The sequence below is a fragment of the Stegostoma tigrinum genome, chromosome 19 (genome assembly GCF_030684315.1).
Source record: "Stegostoma tigrinum isolate sSteTig4 chromosome 19, sSteTig4.hap1, whole genome shotgun sequence".
Classification (NCBI taxonomy): domain Eukaryota; kingdom Metazoa; phylum Chordata; class Chondrichthyes; order Orectolobiformes; family Stegostomatidae; genus Stegostoma; species Stegostoma tigrinum.
The window spans coordinates 44682043-44698101 of record NC_081372.1 but is presented as its reverse complement, the minus strand read 5'-3'; the positions used below and the strand labels follow the sequence as shown (position 1 = coordinate 44698101).

General features: G+C 43.4%; 1 protein-coding gene across 1 annotated transcript in view; it reads right to left on the bottom strand.

The window, feature by feature from the left end:
• LOC125461226 (docking protein 5-like) overlaps positions 1-16059 on the bottom strand; it is a 521375-nt gene that overhangs the window by 486771 nt on the left and 18545 nt on the right. The window contains exon 2 of the mRNA XM_048549743.2: positions 4386-4482. The gene's annotated coding sequence lies outside the window, so the exon portion shown is untranslated. The remainder of the gene's footprint in view (positions 1-4385; positions 4483-16059) is intronic.

The following is a 16059-nucleotide window of genomic DNA, read 5'->3' as shown; positions in this document are numbered from 1 at the left end:
CTCTATTACCTTATTCCCAATTCCTTAAATAAGCATAGTATCAGAACTAGGCAATCAGGGCTGATTCAGATCATTTAAAAACAGCAAATTACTGACTGCAAACCAGAACTCTAAACTTCAAATGCATGGCGATTTCAATATCACTATGCAATGAAGGGAATATTCTGTACTGCATGTAATCTTTTGATCTCAATATTCAATACTTGCCCACTAGATCTTTAGACTTTGCAGGAATAAAATGTTATAAAAGTACTGTTGTCGTGTGATTGCTTCATAGGTCTGCCTCTGCAGAGCTTTACCAAGATCCTGAAACAAGTGAAATAAACCTACAACTTTCTTTCATTTATTCTTGCTCTTTAAGGCATTTCTATCATCATTATTGGAAGAGGAATGACGAGTGCCAAGATAGTACCTGGAAACCAAGACCTTCATTTATGATAATCATGGAAACCAAAGAATGATCAATTACATTATATATCTGGATCAATTAAGAAAGCTTTTCAGTGCAATCCTTTACCAGAATGCTCTCAAACCCCACCATTTTTAAACTAGTATCTGTGCATGCTGTACTGCTCTACTCTACAATTTACCACACGGATGGTAGAAGCTTTCAATGAAGTGGCGTAGCTGTTTAAACAGGAAATTGCATTTGCAAGGTAAATGCGCAAATCACCTTTTCCTACATTTTTACATTCAGGTCCTTGAAAACCATTTCTTGCCTTTATATGTTGAACTCTCATCAATTTTAGAACCACTGACAAGTACATTGTGTACAGTGTGTTTATTTCTTCAAAAAGTAAGAAAAAAATGTATCTGCGGTGGTTTTCATGACCTCAGAATATCTCAAAGCTCTCTGCAGCCAGCAAAGATTTTGAAGTGCAGTATCTGTTGCAATTAAAGAAACCTGGAGGCAAATTTGCACTTAGTAATGTCCCACATAAGCAATGAAGTAATGAACAGATAAACTGTTTTGTGATCTGTTTATGGATAATTATTTACTAGGATGCAGGGCAATTAATTTATTTTTGAAATCATGCTACAGTATATCTAACCTCTATCTGAGAACAAGTAGAACCTCTTTAAAAATCTCATCTCAAAGATGACACCTCTGACAGTGCAATACTCCCTCAGTGTGACAACAGAATATCAGACGTGATGTATGTATTCAAGTGTCTTGAGGCCAGAGAGTATTAAAACCTTCACAGAGAGAGACAAAAAAATAAAATAAAGGTAGTGCTTCAAAATAAACATACAGGTCATATTGGAGCACTGCCTTGAGGTATACAAGTCGTGTTAATACCAGTGCATGTCATTAGCATTTTTTTCCCTATGGTTTCTGCCTCAGTTGCAAGCTGCTCACAACTGAACCATCTTTGATATAAACTATGAATATTCAGAATGAGAGATAATGGGAACTGCAGATGCTGGAGAATCCAAGATAACAAAGTGTGAAGCTGGATGAACACAGCAGGCCAAGCAGCATCTCAGGAGCACAAAAGCTGACGTTTCAGGCCTAGACCCCTGATCAGAGAGGGGGCTGGGGAGAGGGTTCTGAAATAAATAGGGAGAGAGGGGGAGGTGAACTGAAGATGGAGAGAAGATAGGTGGAGACGAGAGTATAGGTGGGGAGGTAGGGAGGGAATAGGTCAGTCCAGGGAGGACTGACAGTTCAAGGAGGTGGGATGAGGTTAGGTGGGAAATGGAGGGGCGGCTTGAGGTGGGAGGAGGGGATAGGAGAGAGGAAGAACAGGTTAGGGAGGCGGGGATGAGCTGGGCTGGTTTTGGGATGCAGTGGGGGATGGGGAGATTTTGAAGAGTTGACATTTTGCCTCAGCGATGTAGAGGTCAGTGCGCCATACTACAACTGCACCTCCCTTGCCTTCGGGTTTGATGGTGAGGTTAGGGTTGGAGCGGAAGGAGTGCAGGGCTGCCTGTTCTGCGGGGGAGAGGTTGGAGTGGGTGAGAGGGGTGGAGAGGTTGAGACGGTTAATGTCTCAACGGCAGTTGGAGATGAAGAGGTCGAGGGAGGGTAAGAGGCCTGGGGGTGGTGTCCAGGAGGAGGACTTGTGTTGGAGGTGGGAGAAGGGGTCAGTAAAGGGAAGATTAAGTAGTAAGTATGGAGGCGAAGGCGGCGGAAAAACTGCTCTATGTCCAAATGTAACTGGTATTCGTTGATGTGTGGGTGGAGGGGGATAAAGGTGAACACTTTGCTTAGGATTGACCATTCATCATCAGTCCGGGGGAGGTCTAGAGCAGTTTTTCCGCCACCTTCACGTCCACGCTTACTTCTTTAACCGGGAGCCTAACTGTCCCTCCGCTGACCCCTTCTCCTGCCTCCAACAGAAGTCCTCCTCCTGGACACCACCCCCCAGGTCTCTTACCCTCCTCGATCTCTTCATCTCCAACTGCCGTTGAGACATTAACCACCTCAACCTCTCCACTCCTCTCACCCACTCCAACCTCTCCCCCGCAGAATGGGTAGCCCTCTGCTCCCTCCGCTCCAAAGCCAACCTCACCATCAAACCCGCAGACAAGGGAGGCACAGTGGTAGTATGACACACTGACCTCTACATCGCCAAGGCCAAATGCCAACTCTTCAAAATCTCCTTTTCCCCCAGTGCATCCCAAAACCAGCCCAGCTCATCTCCTCCCCCTACTGCATCCCAAAACCAGCCCAGCTCGTCTCCTCCCCCCACTGCATGCAAAACCAGCCCAGCTCACCCCCGCCTACCTATCCTGTTCTTCCTCTCACCTATCCCTTCCTCCCACCTCAAGACACACCTCCGCTTTCCACCTACTAGCCTCATCCCACCTCCTTGACCTATCCGTTCTCCCCGGACTGACCTATCCCCTCCCCACCTCTGCTTTCCTCTCCACCTACCTTCTCCTCTATCTATCTTCGGTCCACCTCTCCCTCTCTCCCTATTTATTTCAGAACCCTCTCTCCATCCCCCTCTCTGATGAAGGGTCTAGGCCCGAAATGTCAGCCTTTGTGCTCCTGATATTCAGAATGAGCATTTGTTTCATTCACTGGACATGATGATCATGAACTTTGCAATATCCCAGCCTATTATTACATTCTTCAGTAACTCCACCATCAACAGATACAAAACAATTATAATGAGATTCACTGGAACATATATCACCATTGCTTCAGTATCAGTAAATCAAAAACCTGGAATCCCTTAGGAACCACATCATGTCAAGAACTTCAGCGGTTCCAGGTTTACCTCATGTGACTAGAGTTTATCAGCAAATACAGCCTTGGCACTGCTATCCATTTCCCAAGGCATTGTTTTAAAGAGAGCTCTTCCTACGTATTTCTGTTGTGGAACAACAAATACTGCATATTACAGGGCTGATGATAGGTTCCTTGTTGTCTGTACTGTTTATTAATGATCTAGACACAAATGCAAGAACTGTAACCAATAAGTTTGCAGAGGACATGAACATTGGTCGTGTGGTAAATAGCAAGGAGGAAAGCTTTAGACTGCAGAATGATATAGGCAGCCTAGTCAGATAGGTAGAACAGTGGTAAATGGAATTTAATCCAGAAAGGCATGAGGTGATGCCTTTTGGTAGAACTAAAAAGCCAAGGGAGTACATGATGAATAGTAGGACCCTAGGAAGTGCAGACGATCAGGAAACTTTGGTATGCAAGTCCATAGATCCCTGGAGGCAGCAGGGCAGGTATGTTAGGTGATTAAGAAGGCATATGGATACCATCTTTTTATTAATTATGGCACTGATTACAAGAGCAGGGAGGTTATGATGAAGCTGGATAAAACATTAATTGGTGGCAACTGGAATGCTGTCTGTAGTTCTGAATGTCACATAATAGGAAGTATATGATGGGACACAAAGGAAATTCACCAAGATGCTTTCCAAGCTGGAGATTTGTACCTGAGAAGAGAAACTTGATAGGCAGGGGTTGTTTCTCTTAGAATAGAGAACATGACTGGGAATGTACAGCACTACATGGCACATATATAGGGTAGATAGGGAGAATTTTTGGTAGAGGGGTCAATAACTGGAGAATAGATAGGAGGAAATGAACAGGAGGTTTAAAGCAGATTTGAGGATTTCTTTTAACCAAAGAATAGGGCATATCAGGAATTCACTGCCTTAAAGGGTGTTGGAGTTTGGAATCCACACAACATTTAGTAAGTATTTAGATGAATGTTTGAAGTGTCATAGCATATAAGGCTATGGGTCAAGTGCTAGAAAGCTGGACTTGAGCAGATTGGTGCTTGGTGACCAACATAAACATGATGGGCAGAAGGACTTGTTTCCAAGCAGTTAAAATCTATGGCTATGATTCCATAACTAATACAATGACTTAGTACATTGTATCACTTTAGTGCACCTGAATTTATGCTGCTTACCAATTCCTTGGATGAGGCATCACAAAGTCTCAATATCTGAGACAACCATCTGAGTGGCGTGATCGCTTTCTTCTTATAAATATTACTTCAAACGTTTCTGTAAAGTGGAAAGTGAGAGAATTCAAAATACCATAAGCTATGTCCTTATCCTCCATAATCACTTGGAGACGTTACAGTACTTGGTCCATAAAGCATTTACGATGACCTATTATACAATCAGTTTTCCCAAAAATGTCTTTTTTGGCGATTATATTGAGAGTTAATGAGCTTAGATATCTGTTAATTTGGATTCACATATGATTAACAAGATTACGACATATTTTCCTTTGGTTTGTTAGTTAAGATGCATGACATGGTCGTGTTTGTGTTCACTGATGACAGACAGCAAAAGTAAATCAATAGGACCAATTACTCACAAATCCTTTCAACACATTGCTATCTTTGGAAATAGGTAATTTCAAAATAACAATCACAATCAGAAACTTTGTGTGAAATCTTATAGGGGCTGAATAATGTAGGTTGTAGTAAGAAATGTGACAGAACCACAAGTGGTGCCCAGTGAGAACTGCATCAACATTAGGGGAAACTTACTTCATGTCTTAGAGATAATGGGAACTGCAGATGCTGGAGATTCCAAGATAATAAAATGTGAGGCTGGATGAACACAGCAGGCCAAGCAGCATCTCAGGAGCACAAAAGCTGACGTTTCGGGCCTAGAACCTTCATCAGAGAGGGGGATGGGGGGAGGGAACTGGAATAAATAGGGAGAGAGGGGGAGGCGGACCGAAGATGGAGAGTAAAGATGATAGGTGGAGAGAGTGTAGGTGGGGAGGTAGGGAGGGGATAGGTCAGTCCAGGGGAGACGGACAGGTCAAGGAGGTGGGATGAGGTTAGTAGGTAGCTGGGGGTGCGGCTTGGGGTGGGAGGAAGGGATGGGTGAGAGGAAGAACCGGTTAGGGAGGCAGAGACAGGTTGGACTGGTTTTGGGATGCAGTAGGTGGGGGGGGGGGGGGAAGAGCTGGGCTGGTTGTGTGGTGCAGTGGGGGGAGGGGATGAACTGGGCTGGTTTAGGGATGCAGTAGGGGAAGGGGAGATTTTGAAACTGGTGAAGTCCACATTGATACCATATGGCTGCAGTGTTCCCAGGCGGAATATGAGTTGCTGTTCCTGCAACCTTCGGGTGGCATCATTGTGGCAGTGCAGGAGGCCCATGATGGACATGTCATCAAGAGAATGGGAGGAGGAGTGGAAATGGTTTGCGACTGGGAGGTGCAGTTGTTTGTTGCGAACTGAGCGGAGGTGTTCTGCAAAGCGGTCCCCAAGCCTCCACTTGGTTTCCCCAATGTAGAGGAAGCCGCACCGGGTACAGTGGATGCAGTATACCACATTGGCAGATATGCAGGTGAACCTCTGCTTAATGTGGAATGTCATCTTGGGGCCTGGGATGGGGGTGAGGGAGGAGGTGTGGGGACAAGTGTAGCATTTCCTGCGGTTGCAGGGGAAGGTGCCGGGTGTGGTGGGGTTGGAGAGCAGTGTGGAGCGAACAAGGGAGTCACGGAGAGAGTGGTCTCTCCGGAAAGCAGACAGGGGAGGGGATGGAAAAATGTCTTGGGTGGTGGGGTCGGATTGTAAATGGCGGAAGTGTCGGAGGATAATGCGTTGTATCCGGAGGTTGGTAGGGTGGTGTGTGAGAACGAGGGGGATCCTCTTGGGGCGGTTGTGGCGGGGGCGGGGTGTGAGGGATGTGTCGCGGGAAATGCGGGAGACGCGGTCAAGGGCGTTCTCGATCACCGTGGGGGGAAAGTTGCGGTCCTTAAAGAACTTGGACATCTGGGATGTGCGGGATTGGAATGTCTTATCGTGGGAGCAGATGCGGCGGAGGCGGAGGAATTGGGAATAGGGGATGGAATTTTTGAGGGACGGTGGGTGGGAGGAGGTGTATTCTAGGTAGCTGTGGGAGTCGGTGGGCTTGAAATGGACATCAGTTACAAGCTGGTTGCCTGAGATGGAGACTGAGAGGTCCAGGAAGGTGAGGGATGTGCTGGAGATGGCCCAGGTGAACTGAAGGTTGGGGTGGAAGGTGTTGGTGAAGTGGATGAACTGTTCGAGCTCCTCTGGGGAGCAAGAGGCGGCGCCGATACAGTCATCAATATACCGGAGGAAGAGGTGGGGTTTGGGGCCTGTGTAGGTGCGGAAGAGGGACTGTTCCACGTAACCTACAAAGAGGCAGGCATAGCTGGGGCCCATGCGGGTGCCCATGGCCACCCCCTTAGTCTGTAGGAAGTGGGAGGAGTCAAAAGAGAAGTTGTTGAGTGTGAGGACGAGTTCAGCTAGGCGGATGAGTGTCGGTGGAGGGGGCCTGGTCGGGCCTGCGGGACAGGAAGAAGCAGAGGGCCTGAGGCCATCTCCATGCGGAATGCAGGTGTACAGGGACTGGACGTCCATGGTGAATATGAGGTGTTGGGGGCCAGGGAATTGGAAGTCCTGGAGGAGGTGGAGGGCGTGGGTGGTGTCACGGACGTAGGTGGGGAGTTCCTGGACCAAAGGGGAGAAAATGGAGTCCAGATAGGTGGAGATGAGTTCGGTGGGGCAGGAGCAGGCTGAGACGATGGGTCGACCAGGGCAGGCAGGTTTGTGGATTTTGGGAAGGAGATAGAAACGGGCCGTGCGGGGTTGGGGAACAATGAGGTTGGAGGCTGTGGGTGGGAGGTCTCCTGAGGTGATGAGGTCGTGAATGGTGTTGGAGATGATGGTTTGGTGCTCGGGTGCCCTCCAACCCCACCACACCCGGCACCTTCCCCTGCAACCGCAGGAAATGCTACACTTGTCCCCACACCTCCTCCCTCACCCCTATCCCAGGCCCCAAGATGACATTCCACATTAAGCAGAGGTTCACCTGCACATCTGCCAATGTGGTATACTGCATCCACTGTACCCGGTGCGGCTTCCTCTACATTGGGGAAACCAAGCGGAGGCTTGGGGACCGCTTTGCAGAACACCTCCGCTCAGTTCGCCACAAACAACTGCACCTCCCAGTCGCAAACCATTTCCACTCCCCCTCCCATTCTCTTGATGACATGTCCATCATGGGCCTCCTGCAGTGCCACAATGATGCCACCCGAAGGTTGCAGGAACAGCAACTCATATTCCGCCTGGGAACCCTGCAGCCTAATGGTATCAATGTGGACTTCACCAGTTTCAAAATCTCCCCTTCCCCTACTGCATCCCTAAACCAGCCCAGTTCATCCCCTCCCCCCACTGCACCACACAACCAGCCCAGCTCTTCCCCCCCCCCCCCCACCCACTGCATCCCAAAACCAGTCCAACCTGTCTCTGCCTCCCTAACCGGTTCTTCCTCTCACCCATCCCTTCCTCCCACCCCAAGCCGCACCCCCAGCTACCTACTAACCTCATCCCACCTCCTTGACCTGTCCGTCTCCCCTGGACTGACCTATCCCCTCCCTACCTCCCCACCTACACTCTCTCCACCTATCTTCTTTACTCTCTATCTTCGGTCCGCCTCCCCCTCTCTCCCTATTTATTCCAGTTCCCTCCCCCCATCCCCCTCTCTGATGAAGGGTCTAGGCCCGAAACGTCAGCTTTTGTGCTCCTGAGATGCTGCTTGGCCTGCTGTGTTCATCCAGCCTCACATTTTATTATCTTACTTCATGTCTTAACTAAGTTCTGGGCGAGACTTTTACAAAGCGACAGCAATTTCCTATTAGTCTGGATTATTGTTCATTAATGATCTTATTAACTGCACACTAAGTCTTACTAATATGTATCTTCTGCCACACAAGAAAAATTGGATGCTAATAATTTTCGACATGGAAGTAATAGTTTGTACCCAATGACTTCAAGTTGCCTCTGTCTGTGAAGACCCTCCACTTTCATCATGGAACAGTATCTCAGGGTATGATATCTGGGCACTAACCACAAGCATCTCTCGCCCATGGACATTGGCAGTTATTGAATGCCAATCTCTCAGGGATTCTCATGAAACCTCTCCAATCCAGTTGTGGAATGCTTAAAAAGTTGAAAATTGCATTGAAAGCTCACTGGCAACAAGAAATGAAAGGCTGTTGCAAGGAGACCTTGCACAAAGGGATCGGCACTCACGTGATGGATTAGACCAAGCTGCATCTCAGGGCTTTTTGCTTGATTTCTTGGCACTCACTCACATAGCACTTAGCTGAGTGCTTGCTGCACCCCTGCCTCCACCTTGCCTTGTTTTGCCTTGCCAATTAGTGCAGCCACCAGCCTTGCAGTTCGTTCTATACACGCACCACCCTCTGCATGAAAATGTTGCCCCTTACATGCCTTTTAATTCTTTCCCCCTCATCTTAAACCTATGCCCTCTAGTTTTATACTCCCCTACCCTGGGAATAAAAAGACCTTGGCTATTCACCCTACACTTACCCCGCATGATTTCAACCTCTATAAGTTCACCCATCAGATTTAAACACTCCTACCCAGGCCCATCTTATTCAGCCTCTCCCTATAGCTTAAAACCTCTAAACCCAGAAACATCCTTGTAAACCTTATCAGGACCCTATCAAGCTTAGCAACATTGTTCCTTTAACACGGAGATCAGAATTGAACACAGAATTCTACAAGTGGCCTAACCATTTCCTCTACAGGTGCAATGTAACAACCCAACTCCTACATTCAAAGCACTTATCAACAAAGGCATGCGTACCAGATACTGTCTTCATGACCTGGTCTCACTGTGGCTCTACTTTCATGCAACAATGAACCTACACCCCAAGCTTTCTTTGTTTGGCAACACTGACAGCACCTAACCATTATGTGCACTAGTCCTGCCCTGATTTGCCTTTCCAAAATGCAACCAGTCACATTTATTTAAATTAAATTCCATTTGCCACTCCTGAGCTCATCTGATCAAGGTCCTGTTGCACTCTTAGATAAACTTTCTTAATGTCCACTCCACCACCAATTTTGGTGTCACCTGCAAAATTACTAAACCAACCTCCTACATTCATATCCAAATCATTCATAAAAATGACAAAAAGCAGTGGACCCAGCACTGATCCTTGCAGCACACTGCTGGTCACAGACATGCAGTACAAAAAGCAACCTTTCACCACTTCCTCTGTCTCCTATTTCCAAGTCGATGTTGTATCCAGATGGCTAGCTCTCCCTGGATTCCCTGTGATCTAACCTTGCTAACCAGACTACCATGCACAACCTTGTCAAACATCTTGCTGACGTCTATATAGACAACATCCACAGCTCTGCTTTCATCAACTTTCTTTGTCATTCCTTCACGTAGAGGGCTTTGTTGATCCTTGAGGGCCCCTACCCTCTCCTCAGTTACTCTTTTGTCCTTAATGTATTTCTAAAATCTCTTTGGATTCTCCTTAACCCTGCTTGCCAAAGATATCTCATGTCACCGTTTTGCCCTCTGCTTTCCCTCTTGAGTATGCTCCTACCATCCTTATACTTCTCTGGGAATTCACTCAATCACAGATGTCTATACCTGACATGTGCCTCCTTTTTCTTGACCAGAGCCCCCATTTCTCATCCTTAATTCAGGTCCAAAACATTTGCACACAAAGGCCAGGGAAATAATCAGGGTTTTTGGCTATGATGTGCAATGTTACCTGAAGAACTCATCACCCTATTCATTGCTCATCTTGCATCCACATGCAGCAGCAGACTCTGAATACAGACATTGGTCTATGATACTTCCTGCATGGACATTGTGTAGGACATCATGGTGTCAGGCCCAACAACATTCAAGGCTAGGCAGAGGCAAATAAATAAACATATAACAAAATTATTAACATTTACTGGAACATGAGCATCCATGTACAGTGCAACATCACCTGTGTCTCCAAAGTGCATTAAAATGTTCTTTTTTGCTCTTTCCCTCCCATTACCAATTTTAAAAAGAGTGATATCAGATTTAAATCATTGGCTTGGTTTCTGTCTCTGCAGACACACAGAATTGCAGAGATTCTCCACCATTTTCTGCTTTCATTTAAGTTTTACAGCATTTTATTTTTAAGTGATGGCATGAGTTTGGTTTGGAGTAATAAGGTGATTAACCTTTAGTTTGGAGGTTTCAGTGAAGACAGAACAATAACTTGGACACTGGTACTGTCTGGAAATCTTGATATCTCTACAGTTCATCTTTATTTCTAAGATAATGATCTAATAATATTTCACTACTCTCAAAGACATTTCCCTCAGGATCTTTGCAAATATTTTCCATTATTTTATTGCGTTATAATGATTTTTTTTCCAATTCTGCTCCTTATAATGGATATTAAGTATCCATATTGATTTTTTAAAATGTCTTCAAAGATGAATTGGTCCTGTTCTCCCATATCATGTGTTTGTGCTACGTACCATTAGAAACATTTTTTCTGCACTATTTTCCCCATGATTTGGACATTTTGACCAATCTATGTATTAAAAACACTCAAGTGCTCTTGTTCGTGATCCAGACAAAGGGACACAGAATTTAGTTGATGGTTCAACTTGATTTTTTAAACAATAACACTATGTGAGCATTTTCCAAACTCCTATAATATTTACTTTCTATCTATCTCTATCTGTTTGAGAAAGGATATTACCTACAATGATCCTCGTGTTTGATCTGGGCCAATGGAATCTCTTTTTTTTCCTCCAACATAGTGCTAGCTCTCTTTCATGAAAGTGAGTCTTTCAGTTTAGAATGTTCTCCTGGGTTGTCACATGGTCGTCTGCCATGAGCCTTCATGTGCATTTTCCCTGTGAGCCTTTGCTAAAACTTCAATGAGGGGCTAGCTTCCAGGTGTGTTTTTCCATCCTCCCTTGCACAGGACCTTCTAGGTTTGGTAAATGAGGTCTAAGCTGGGTTCAAATCATCCAATGGGGTTCTTCCAACATCTTTCACTGTTGACATTCTGTAGGTATAAAGTGCACATACACAGGCAAGCAAAATGTCAGAACATTTTTGATCAACACATTTCCAATACATAACCCTTGGGCTGGATGTAACTGATTCCCTCTGAACGTATGTCACCTCCAAGTTGGTTTCCACTGCTCTAAGTGATATTTGCTGGCTGCTGATTAATTTAGTTTGGCCAATTTACTGTCAGGCCTGATTTGTCTGGCTGTGGGTCAATTTAGAGTGTTGAAGTTTCGGAATATGGTCACTAGACCATAGATACATTCAATGGTGGTTGCAACATATGAATATGCTCAATAAATTATAACTTCATAAACAATTAAAGTAAAGTGGTAATAATTAAAAACTTATAACAAACTGCTAGAGTAGGAGTCTGATGTGAAAAAGAGGAACACTATCTTGAACTGTTGAAAATTGTCCTTGTATTTAATTTGGAAGCTATTTCTGACCCCTTATATTTTTGGCAAGTCCATGAAATTTATAACTCAATCAAATATACCAATGAGCTTGCGTACAAAATTATATAATTTAATTATTAAATTATATTATGACTGTACTATTCTTTCAGAAGGAGCTCCTTAACCATAAATAACTTCATTCCAAAATTTAGTTTCAATTGCCCACATACAAGAGATTCCCTACAATGTGAAAACAGGCCCTTTGGCCCAACAAGTCCACACCACCCCTTGGAGCATCCCACCCAGACCCATCCCCCAATAACTCATGCACCCCTGAACACTATGAGCAATTTAGCATGGCTGATCCACCTAACCTGCACATCTTTGGACTGTGGGAGGAAACCCACACAGACACGGAGAGAATGTGCAAACTTTGCATAGACAGTTACCTGAGGCTGGAATCAAGCCCGGGTCTCTAGTGCTGTGAGGCTGCAGTGCTAACCACTGAGCCACTGTGCCACACCTAAGAGCTGTTTACAAAGAGGAAACAATACTGACATAATTAATAACAGCTTTGAATTGATCAACTAACCAAACAAGTCATTGAACTAGTCCTTTTGCATGTCATTTGTATCCTATTTGTGCATTTGAATTGATAAGATTAATCAATAAGCCTGGAATGTCCTGACACTATACATGACGACATTTGTATGAAATGAATGGGATGCTCAGTAAAAAGGGTTCAAAATATTACACTTGTAAACCTTGGCAGTATTATTTTTAGAACAGATAATTTTCTCTATTTGACCTGTTGTGTTCCCTTGGCAACATGTAAAACCTGAGTCCAGCAATGTCTTTTCTGATTAATAATCTGTATTCATTAATATAGTCTGCATTTCATACACATCTATTTCCTTTGAAGAATCCACTCAATTTCTTAATTTCATTTACACATTAGTCCTCCTCTGTTCAAATTTGCATATAAATTAGAATGTATTTTATCAGCACTCACCATACCTTGTATTTTTTTGTCTCCTTATTTTTAATGAGTTCATGTTATGTCTTCCATCTTGTGGTTTAATGACATCAAATTTTTGCTTCTTAAATGATTGTAGAGAAGGGATAGCTTGTGCAACAAGCTGTGGTACTCCTTATATTTTGTAAAAGGCTGCACATCATTATTTAATTTGACTACAAGTCAGTATTCTTATCTCTTTAAAAGTGCATAATTATACTTTTTAAGTATGTGGAGTATTGCTTTGGTATTCATTAGTGCTTGCTAAAAACGTGAATGATGGTGATTTTAGACATGGTTAAATAATTCATTTTCGTAGCACATTAATTATATTTGTTAATTAATGGCATAATGAACTGTTAAGTTTTGAAATTCTGAATAAAGTTACCTCTTACTGCATTTTTTCACGCCTAATGTTTATCAAACATCTCTTTTACCCATTTAGTGAGAATTGCTTGTTACCAGAAGTCTGCACAATATCCATGCATCTAACTACTTAGTTTAGCAGAATTAAGCTGTCCTTTCCAATCTGCCTTTCTGCAGTACTACACTTATAATAGTTTCAAATAGCTTGCACATTAAATATCAGCCTAAAAAAAATGGATCATGTCTATATTCTGTGTTAATGATTTGCTGGAGGATTGCAAATCATTGAGATGCAGAAACTAAGGAGTAAGCAAAGCCAAAGGAGATAATTAATAGGGAAATGAGGAAAAAAAAAAGCTGACAAAAAAAATCATGATCACTCAAAAATGCATGATAATCAGAGATGCTTTTGATTTGTTTCCATCTATGTCACAACTTTCTTGGTCTCAGAATGTCCTAACAAGTCCCTTTTGAAGAGTAGTTGCTGATTTAAGATAGGTAATCTAGACTGTCGATTTTTGATTGCAAAATCCCATGGACAATGATAAAATCAGTGACCAGGATTTGTTTTTCAATGCTTTTTAAAGAACAACAGGGGAGCTCTTGTATTGCAAACACTCACCCCTCAATCATCCTCATTAGTCATTAAGCACATTGTTTTATGAAATATTGCTATTGTTTTATTGTATTATAACATTGATTCCACTCAAAAGTGCCTCTGGCTGTATGGTATTTTGGTTTGCCCCGAGAGTACATGTGACGCTTTATCAAAAGCCCTTACGTTTCCATAATATTACTTTTTATTTCAGTTCTACAATAAGCACAACGTTAAAATAGAAGTCCAGAATTATGGATTCTCCTGGAACTGTTGGAATATAAGGGTTAACAAAGACTATCATTCAGGTGGCATATTAAACAAAAAATAAACTATGCCAAATCTGGAGTAAGGAGTCAACTGTACCAACATTCTGACAATAGCTATTAGGATGTGTTTAAGATGTTGTATCATGATGATGTGAGATCATATTGCACTGAAGCCTGATGTGTGAGAGCCTGATTGAAGACATGCTCCACCATGCTCATGCAGAGAAGTACAGTTAATAAATATTAATAGCTTGTATTAGCCTTGTATTCAGTCCTTGAATATCCCAAGCTCCTGGATGTTGCCAATGGCATTCTTGCAAACGGTAACAAGACACATTAGCAAAAGATGCTAAGTAGCAAGAAAAAGCCTGAAAAGAAGCCCAACATTTGTAGAAAGCAGTGACTGAAGAGATTAAGGGTAGGTCAGCAATTGGAAAGCAGACAGGGTCACCACAAGGATAGCCCTGTAACTAGCGTAGATAACAATACAGGACTTAACTTGGATGAGCAGTGATGACTACCTTTAACCACTTAGTACTTTTTTGGACTGTAGCTGGCCCTATTCAGGGCCAAACAAGGGCTGAGTGGGAGTAAGCCTTTCCAGGTTGCCCAGTACAGAACTGAAAAAGCACCATGTCAGCACGCAGGGGAGCATGCTGAAAACAGCCATTCCAATGTTCGTTTTTTGTAGTGGGAAAGTCACCTGTAATACTAAATACATCCAACTTCCAAATGGCTGTACTATGTATCGCATAAGAGAGAATTTTCCTATCATTTGAATATGTAAAGTATTTCCATCTGTTGGTCAGAAATTTGGCGATAAGCCAGTTTACAGCAGTCCAGAGAATTGCAAATACTAAAGAGCAAAATTTATTTTTCTTTGGGAACATTGTAGGCACACAAGAGGATTTCTGGCCTACGTACATTGTGGTAAATGGCAAGAAAATCTATTTTAACTTTTCTATAGAAGTGGACACGTCTGTTTTTTGTTTCAGATTCCATCCTATGGATAAAGCCTCACTTTCCCAGTCATCTCCCAATCAACTTCAGTCGTCAGGATATATCCAAATCAGAAAGAGGGGGAAGATAAACTCTATTTTGCTACAATGAGAGATGATTACATACTTTTTATTTCATTCCTAATCATCACTTTTCCTTATTAGGCAAAAATGCTGCAGTGGCTTTGCATCATCTATCAGTTGCAGCAAAAAAAAAGAGGTTGATTCAACTATCAGTCTTCACTAAAAGAAACTCCACCTTGAAGGCCAGATACAGCAGATTTCTCATTTTTCCAAGAAGCTGACAGGAGGTAGGAAGAAAGGTGCCAAGGATCAAAGTGAGCTGCTGCAAGTAGACAGTTTAGGCTTTAGTTAGTTCTTTCAGGAGAGAATTAAACTGCCACTGATGCTAATGGTTTGCTGGAAGGAGATCTCTGAGATCATCCTTTACCCTCTGGGAACAGCAGCAATGATGCTGAAAACTCTTCTGTCTAATTGAGAAAAAACTGATTTTGTCAGGGAAAGTGATAAACAGAGTACTTTTCTCGGCTTATTATTGAACCTTCCATTAACAAACAACAAAGGCAGCAGCAACCAGAATCAAATAGAAAAATTCCTTCCTGTGATGAAGGCTGGGACGATGCAGAGAAAGAGACTGACATCCTGCATTGAAGTCACAGCCTGCATCAGTCACAACTCACTCTAGCGATCGACTATTCTTTGGCAAAGCTACAAGAAACACAAAGGAAGATAAAGAACTTACCAGGATTTCTGGCTAAGTGTGACGAAGAAGCACAAATTGTAGATGCCCTCCTGCTTTCAAGTGACAACAGCTGAAGAACTTCTCCTAGTTGAATCACAACTTCGTCTGAAGAAGCTTGAGAATTTTCTGTGGGCAGCAAGGGGGCATAATATCTGAAGTCTCAGATTACGTGTTTGGGAAAGAATCTTCTGTCATGTGCGAAAGTGGCCTTACCTGGATTTGGGGGATGGGGTATCATGGAATTGGGAGTTTGATGGAGGTCGTAAAAAGTTCATTAGGCAAACAGTGTTTGGAAGCATATGCTTGTGGAGAAGTAAACCTTACCAATAGTCATTGACGATGTGCAGAAGG